Consider the following 8,829-nt stretch of genomic DNA (forward strand, 5'->3'; position numbering starts at 1 on the left):
TCCTGGGTTTTCACGTCCAGGTTTTAATTTTTTTTTAAATCCACAACTTTTATTTTCTAGTTGGGATCATTTTTATAGATTTAAGATGCGTAAAGACAAGCACTGACTTGCAGTAAATTAAAAATGTTTATTTATATACATACACTGCTGCCAAATTCCATCCCTTCACATACCTCAGCAGAAGGTATCACTCTCCTAATAGAGAAGTTTATCCAACCACAGTAACATTTTTACTCTCCCTCTTCTTTCAAGGCACATTCCAAGCCCCACTTGGGTGGTGTCATGGAAGAAGTGTGGTGTGCATGTATTTAAATACAGAGTAACTTTCCCCCATGATCCCAGTGCATCAGGAAGGTAAATACGCAATGTACACACATGCACAGATACAGAATGACTTCAAAGGGAGAGGAGACTGTCTGAAGATTAGTTTATAAATTGCTCCATTAGGCCAAAAGCCTCTAGAAGGCAGAGACCTCTCTGGGCCAGCCCATACCTGGTGCATAACAGAGGGATGTGTGAGGAAAGCCTGGAGGTGGAGGGCAGGGCCAGGTCTAATGGATGAAGTGAAGCCAAAAAGAAAACAAAGCCACTCATACTCATTTTTGACCCACCAGAGCTAATGTTGGCTGACTCAGACTAAACCGAGACTAGGTAAGGCAAGTCAACGATGCTGGCTCTGACGCCATGGGACAAGGAAAGGGTGCTGCCCTCTTCACCTGAGGTCTGTCCACAGTCAGAGGGGAAGGAAGTTTCAGAGGTAGATTTACCCCAAAGCTTCAGAACCCCACACTTACATAGCCCTCTTCCAAGCCCTGCACCTATTTGGTTTTCCTTTTCTATTTTTTGGTGGGGGGAGAGGGCACAAGTGAGCAGAGAGGGAAAGAGAGAGAGAGAAGTGGGGCTCACCTGAAGCAGGACTTGTGTTTTACCAGAAGTGTGGCTTTGTGCCCACCTGATGCGGGGTCTGAACTCATGAACTGTGAAATCATGACCTGAGCTGAAGTCAGATGCTTAACCCACTGAGCCACCCACATGCCCTTTGGTTTTCCTTTTTCTTTTCTTTTCTTTTTTAAATTTTTATTTGTTTTTAGAGAGTGAAAGACAGAGAGCGAGTCAGGGAGGGACAGAGAGACAGGGCAACAAAATCTGAAGCAGGCTCCAGGCTCTGAGCTGTCAGCACAGAGCCCGACGCAGGCTCGAACTCACAAACTGCAAGATCATGACCTGAGCTGAAGTTGGACACTCAACCGAGCCACCCAGGCACCCCGGTTTTCCTTTTCTTATACAAATTGTATAAGCTTCAGGACACACAAAACTTAATTCTCCCCTGGTTTCTCAGGAAGCACTGAGGGATTAGAATGATTTTCTGACATGACCTACTCTGCTACCAGAGGCCTCGAGCAGGACACGGCTCTGCCTTTGGGGAGCTCACACTGACTGGGAGGGCACTCGGTGCCATGCAAGATGTAAGGAACACCTGGCTAGGCCTTGTCCTGAAGGTCACCTTCCTGTGTCTAATCCACAGGTTAGGGTGAGCATCTCCTTTGTCCAGAACAATCCTAAAATAGAACTTGCACAGACTTCCCCCATCCCTTCATATACTCAAGTAATACATGTTCAACACAGAAATTTTAGGATAGATTGTTTCTTAAAAGAAAAAAAAAGAAGAAAAATCACATATAATTTCGTCATCCTAAAATAAGTATATAACCAGTGTTAATTATTTGGGTGAACGCTGAACATACTTCTGGTCTCTTCTCTCTACCTGCTCAAGCCTCTTTCCCTTTGATTTCTCAAAACCACCACCAACACAGCTGCCTGTTGCATCTAACAGTTTCAAGGTTTAGGGTGACAAAAAAGAGGGCTGACATGGCTTTAGGGCACTGCCCAGTGAAGCCCTGGGAATCCTTGCTCTCCCCAGAACTGTACGCCCTGGACACTACACACATGGCTGCCTGTGACCCTCCCGCCCTTCCCACCAGCAGGGCCCCTCACCTCTTCTGGAATGTTCTAGGAGGCTCAGAACCCCCCCTCCCCCCCTGTACAGAACAATTTAGCTCTCTTTGTTTGGCATCACCATCTTCCCAATCATGCTTCGGGACTTAACTTTTTCTCATTCAAAGGGTCCTCAAATGGTAATTTTTGTTGAGCAGGAGGCCTGTTCTGTGACTCACATTCCACGGTTATCTGGCCAGTCTTTGTAGGCATAGGGGTCTACATAGAGATTTCATTTTCCCACTGAAATAAGTAATGAATCTCTCTACCTGGCTTCTCCCATCCTCCACCTTAGAAAGAGTTTAGGTTAGGTTTTTTGTTTGTTTGCTTGTTTTTTTAAATGTTTACTTATTTTTGAGAGACAGAAACAGCATGAGCAGGGGAGGGGCAGAGAGAGAGAGAGGGATACCCAGAATATGAAGCAGGTTCCAGGCTCTGAGCTGTCAGCACAGAGCCCAATGTGGGGCTCGAACTCATGAACCGTGAGATCATGACCTGAGCCGAAGTCAGATGCTCAACAGACTGAGCCACCCAGGTGCCCTTTTGTTTGTTTTTAAAACCATCTTTCCCTTCTTGTTACAGCTCCGTTTTTTAAAATGTGTATTTATTTATTTATTTATTTATTTTTTAAAGTTTATTTATTGTTGAGACAGAGAGAGACAGAGCATGAATGGGGGAGGGGCAGAGAGAGAGGGAGACACGGAATGGGAAGCAGGCTCCAGGCTCTGAGCCATCAGCCCAGAGCCCGACGCGGGGCTCGAACTCACGGACCGTGAGATCATGACCTGAGCTGAAGTCGGACGCTTAACCGACTGAGCCACCCAGGTGCCCCAAAATGTGTATTTATTTTGAGAGCGAGAGCATGCTCTGAGGAGCAGGGAGAGGGGCAGAGAGAGACAGGGTGGGAGAGAATCCCAAGCAGGCTACATGCTGTCAGCACAGAGCCTGACATGGGGCTCAATCTCACAAACCATGAGATCACGAGCTCAGCTGAAACCAAGAGTCAGTCACTTAATGGACTGAGCCACTCAGGCGCCCCTATAACTCCATGTTATCAAAGAAGAAAGTGAAGCTTAGGGAACATGAATTATGTAGATCTGAGAGTCTTGAGTAATTGTTGGAGCTGTGAGAACAGAGAAGGGCCTCAAGCCAGTGAATACAGGGAGAGAGGGACAGGGAGGGAGAGGGGCCCCAGGAAAGAGCCAGGTCCTGGGAGCAAGTAAGATAGAGTGGAAATCACAAATTAGAAGTCACAGGCAGCTTCCTGCCCAGCTGTTCTGTTTGGTCAGCACAGTTTAAAAATATAGACATGGTTATTTATTATAAAATATGATTATTTATTCAAAGACTCCCAAAATAGAAAACAGAAAAAAAATCTCCCTGAGTCCTGCCACTTGCTCACAGCATTGACATTTTGATGTTTTTCTTCTAGTTTAAAAAACAAAACAAAACTATATAAGGTGTTTTGTTTTGTTTTTACATAAAGTCAAATCATGGTGTTGCAATTATAGTTTTGAATTCATTCAAAGCCTTCCCTCATTGGGCAGGGGAAATCTTTAACCAAACGTTAAGCTGTACCATTGAAAATTCTGAAACGGAGTCAGAATTAAAAAGGGGTCCCTGTGTTAATTATTTCTGGAAATAGTACCTGAAAGTCAGGGCCACCATTTCACAGAGAGAAATGCCACTCTAGGCCTTAGTGGTCAAGTATCACTTGGCCCCTGAATTCTCTGTCATCAAAGTATCTTCAAATGTTTTAAAATTAGCAGTAAGTATCTTAGGTTAGTTTCCCTCAACAGCTGACCCTGAGACGAGGGTTTGGGTTCAAGTTGTTTATTTGCAAGGTGCTCCAGGAGTGTGGCGCAGAGTGAAGCAAGTCTGAGGGAAGAGAGCCAGCACGGGACTTGCGTGAGGTCACCAATCAGGGCAACTGGGGCTGGAGCACAGGGCGGAGCCTCCAGGAGACCGTGGAGAACGGACTTCCCACTGAGATCCCACTGAGCAAGGGGGCGGGGGGGGGGGGGGGGGGGGGGCGGTGGTGAAGCTGGGGTACTCCTCCACCAACTCCTGCCCCTCATTTGCAAATAACTTTCTGAGGGTAACTCCTCTTATTTTAGGCCCGACCAGCACAAAGACCAGAAAATACCCTCGAGCAAGGAAATACAGGGGCTTGAGGGAGGATGCCTTTTGTGTAGGAGGGAACTGTCCACTTCTACCCCAGCAATCTGAGCTGAGGAATGGAACAGGGCAAGGACAGCATCTCCTTCAGCTGCCTACATTTAAAAACCAGCGGATTTCTCACAAAATTCTGGCTTTCTGACTTCTTATAAAAATATCAGACAATCTGGCTTACATTCCCACAGGGAAGGGCAAGCAGCCGCACCCTTCAGGGGAGCATTTGTTTTCTATACTACCACAGTCCCTACCACTCCCTGTTGTCTCCTACCTGAGGCCAACTGTTAGGGTTTTTTTGTTTGTTTTATTCTTTAACATGCACCCTACCTCCCCTCTATGTTACCTTCCTGGCCCCTCCAGGAAGGAGCCTGAGTCTGCTATCCTTTGAGGAGGAGACAGGCTGATGCCATACATACGCCGAGTAGCCTTCAAGTTGGCATTTGGTTTCCTGGGACCGAACCTTTAAATATGAAGCTGTAACAGAAACCTGGAGGCCTCTCTTGACAACCTGCCCAGTTCTCATTATGACATTTAGCCCGTGATTGATATTGTGTGTGTCATCAAGACCTTGGCAGTTAATCTCTGGGTCGAATCTATGGAAACCAAACAGAACAGATTTGTCTTCCCCTTCCATTTTGGCTGTGGTCTGGGAAACAGACGCTCTCGGCTTCTCTGAGATTCAGAAATTTGGGAGCCATGCAGAGAGGGATGCACACAAGCCGCCTTCAGGATTTGGAAAGATTACAGGTCTGTGGTTTCTGGACTGTTCTGCGCTTTGTTCTCTTCCCCCATCAAATCTGCACACTGGAGGATAATGGATCCCAGAGCTCCCTCTGCGTGCCAAGCCGCTCTGGGTAGACCGCACCACTTCCTCTTCTGTCTGGAAATCCAGCCGAGGCTTTCAGCACGGAGATGGGGTTGGGGATGGCTCCTTCCACAGTGTAATGAAGGAGCAACAGCCTCAGCAAGGGTGAGGTCAGCTTCAGTGATCAAAGGAGGCAGGCAGAGGTTTCAGAATGCAGTTTACTCCAGCATCACCCTAAAATCACCTCTTCTGAGGCCTCCTTAGTGGCAGACAGGGTTTTGTGGGCTGTTTCCTGCAGCAGAAGTTTCTGGCCATCCCTGAAAACAACTCCTCCCTTTGTGACTGGAAACACCAGCAGTCAGGCCCTAGAGCAGAGTTTGGGCCTAAGCAACCACAGGAGACTATCCGTCCTGCATTGTGCACTTTGCTCACCTTTGTCCCTCCTCCATTGGCTAAAAGGCTCAGTTCTGCCTCATCAGCTCTGGCTGAGTCCCTAGCACAGGCCTCACAATCCCTCATTCATCCACCCTTCAGTCATTCATTCACTCCCTCCATTCATTCACTACATGTCAGACACTGGGCCTAGAGAAATCAACCCAGGGCAGGGAATCTCCAGGTAAGGTCATCCAGCTCTTCCCTCCTCCCAGCCCTGCACCTTATTCTGGGCTAAATATATGGCCTCTACTTCAATGAGAAGATAGAACATATTTTGAACACCCTTGCTATCCTTCTCTTGACTCATCAGCTCCTTGACTCTCTAGCCACATGCTTGGGCAATCATTATCAGTCCTCAATGAGCATCAGACTTATTTGGGAGCTTGTTAAAATACAGACTCCTAGGGGCACCTGGGTGACTCAGTTGGTTAAGCGTCCGACTTTGGCTCAGGTCATGATCTCATGGGTTGTGAGTTCGAGCCCTGCGTCAGGCTCTATGCTGACAGCTCAGGGCCTGGAGGCTGCTTTGGATTCTGTCTCCTTCTCTCTCTGCCCCTTCCCACTTGTGCTCTGTCTCTCTGCCTCTCAAAAATAAATGAATGTAAAAAATTTTTGAAAAAAAAACTACAGACTCCTACGTCCTTGGCTCTGGTCAAGGGTGCCACCCAGGAATCTGTATTTCTAGCAAGTGCCAGATTATTCAGACAGAGGTGGTCTTTAGATCACACTTTGAGAGAATCCACAGAAGGACCACCTCTGTTGCCCCAACCACCAACTCAGGACACTGCAGGAGAAAGTCACGGATCCTGGCCTCCCAGGATCCCCAAAGACACACTGCTGGCTAGTGATCCTTTAATTCATCCGCTGTAAACTTGGGAGAATCCAGTTCCCCAGAGCAGTTTCAGCCCTCTCCTTTTCTTTCTAACATTTAAAAAACCATTCTTTTAATGTTTATTTATTTTTGAGAGAGAGAGAGAGAGAGAGAGAGACAGAGTGTGAGCAGGGGAGGGATAAAGAGACAGAGGGAGACACAGAATCCAAAGCAGGCTCCAGGCTCTGAGCTGTCAGCACAGAGACCGATGTAGGGCTCCAACTCACAAACCACGAGATCATGACCTGAGCCAAAGTCAGACACTCAACTGACTGAGGCACCCAGGTGCCCCTCTTCTTAACATTTTTTAATGAAAAATTTCAAAGACACACAAAGAGAAAAACAGTAACTCTACCTTGCAACCATCATCCAACCCCAACCACCACCATCCATGGCCAATCCTGCCTATCATACATACCTCCATTTTACCCCCCACCCCATACACAATATATTGTTAGAATTTTCCAGGTATATTATTATCATTTTTTAATGTTGTTTTACTTATTTTTGAGAGAGACAGACCACGAATGGGAGAGGGGCAGAGAGAGAGGGAGACACAGAATCGGAAGTAGGCTCCAGGCTCTGAGCTGGCAGCACTGAGCCCAATGCAGGGCTCAAACTCATGAATCGCAAGATCATGACTTGAGCCTAAGTTGGATGCTTAACCGACTGAGTCACCCAGGCACCCCCCAAGTATATTATTTTTGAAGCAGATCCCAGATATCATATCATTTCATCTGTGAATATTTCAATACGTATTTCTAAAAGGTAAAAACCTAGCACACTGTACACAGTGTGTACACAATTAAAAAATAATTAAAAAAAATTTAGAAATGAAAAAAGTTACCTTAACAAAACTAAAAAATAATTAAAAAAATAAAAAATAAAAGGTAAAAACCTATGGTATAATTTAGCTGTTCTTTGAATCTCCTGCAAATTAATTGTTAGGTTCAGACTCTGAGGACTCTGCTAAGACAGGTTTTTCTTTCCAGAAGAGAAGACTCTTCTGGTGATGGCATGTCCTCCCAACAGAAGACCCATAATGTCTGATTGTCTCTTCTGTAGCGGTCAGAGTTGAATGCCTATATCCATTAGTTCATCAAGTGTTATAAAAAGGGGCTTTCTTCCATCTTTATTATCTGGGATACTTCTATAAAAGAGCAAATCTTCCTCATCTACCCAGTAGTACAGTTTGTATCAGAAAGGAACAGTAAATGCTAGATTCTTTCCCTTTACTTGTCTGTCTTCAAAATAATGAGCTAGTCCCTTACATCTTCCAACAGTGAGTAATTGTTTTAAGTGTCATTACGATTTAAATGTCTGATTTGTTTTAACCCATTGCAGTTATTTTTATTAATCATGCTCAAATTGTCCCGTTTTTGACAAGCGGGAGCCTCTCTGTGTTGTGTTCTCAGTCCCTGGCATGATCCTAGCAGTCTTTGAAGCTAGCAAACTTTTTTTTACGTTCTTCAAATCCCTAGTGTGCCCCCCTCACAATGCATCCCTACCCTCACCCCACCCTCTCAGCAGTTATTTGCTTCTCAGAAGACTAAGACCATGTGTTATAAACAGCCTCAATTTACAATGTTCCTCATCTGTAAAATAGAGATAACAATAATGCCTACCTCATAGGATTGTTAAGAAGATTAAATGAATTAGTAATTGTAAAGCACTGGAACAGTGCCTGGTGCAAAGTAAGTGCCAGCTAAGTATTTGTTAAATGAATAACACTCCCTCCCCATCACTCACCTGCACATTTCTCAGTCACTCTGCCTTTTTTCTCCTTGCCTCTAGTCTCAGAGCATAACCTCCCCTCAGGCTGTCTGAGTGTAGATGCATCAGTCACTCAGCTCAGGGAACAAACACTGCCCAATTCCACAGCAAATTCCTTTCTTTGGGGACAGTGGAAACTCTTCTCCCACATTCCATTTGCAGAGCCTGACAAGGTCTCCAAATATGCATTTCAATCTGCAAACACAGCTTTACAGCTTGGAACATCTCTTCTGACCCCTGGTAAGTTAGCACAACTGCCAGCCCCTAGCGTGAGAGCAGCCAACAACATTGCCTTCAACTGTCCTAATGCATTGAGGAACCCTCATGCAGCCAAGCCTCCTTCTACCCGAGGGCTCCTGGAGATTCCAGAATGTGCATGGCTGCTTGGCTCAAATGGGCTCTGGATTTACAGGTGTGCCCTGTCCCGTGGCTAATGGCTCCCTGCAGGTGTTGAGTATCCCAGGCCTGGAATGGTGGGAATCTTCTGGCCCTTCCTTTTAGGATTCAAAATGGTCAGAACCAGCAGATTTTAGTCAGATAAAAGAAAAACTAGGACCAAAGAAGGGGTAAAAGCTAAAAGAAAGGAGGCAAGGGACTGGCTGCCCACAGGGATTTCTGAGGCTTGAAGCCTGTCTTGACTCTGCTGCAAATCCTCCTCGGCCCATGTCAGAGGGCCCCCAGCACTACTGCGCTGAAGGAGAATGGAATGTTGCTGAAGTGTTTAACTGCCATCATGGCCCTCCTTGGTTACTTCTGTGGCCTGAGAAAAGGAAGC

Source organism: Lynx canadensis, chromosome D2, assembly GCF_007474595.2.
Source record: "Lynx canadensis isolate LIC74 chromosome D2, mLynCan4.pri.v2, whole genome shotgun sequence".
Lineage (NCBI taxonomy): Eukaryota > Metazoa > Chordata > Mammalia > Carnivora > Felidae > Lynx > Lynx canadensis.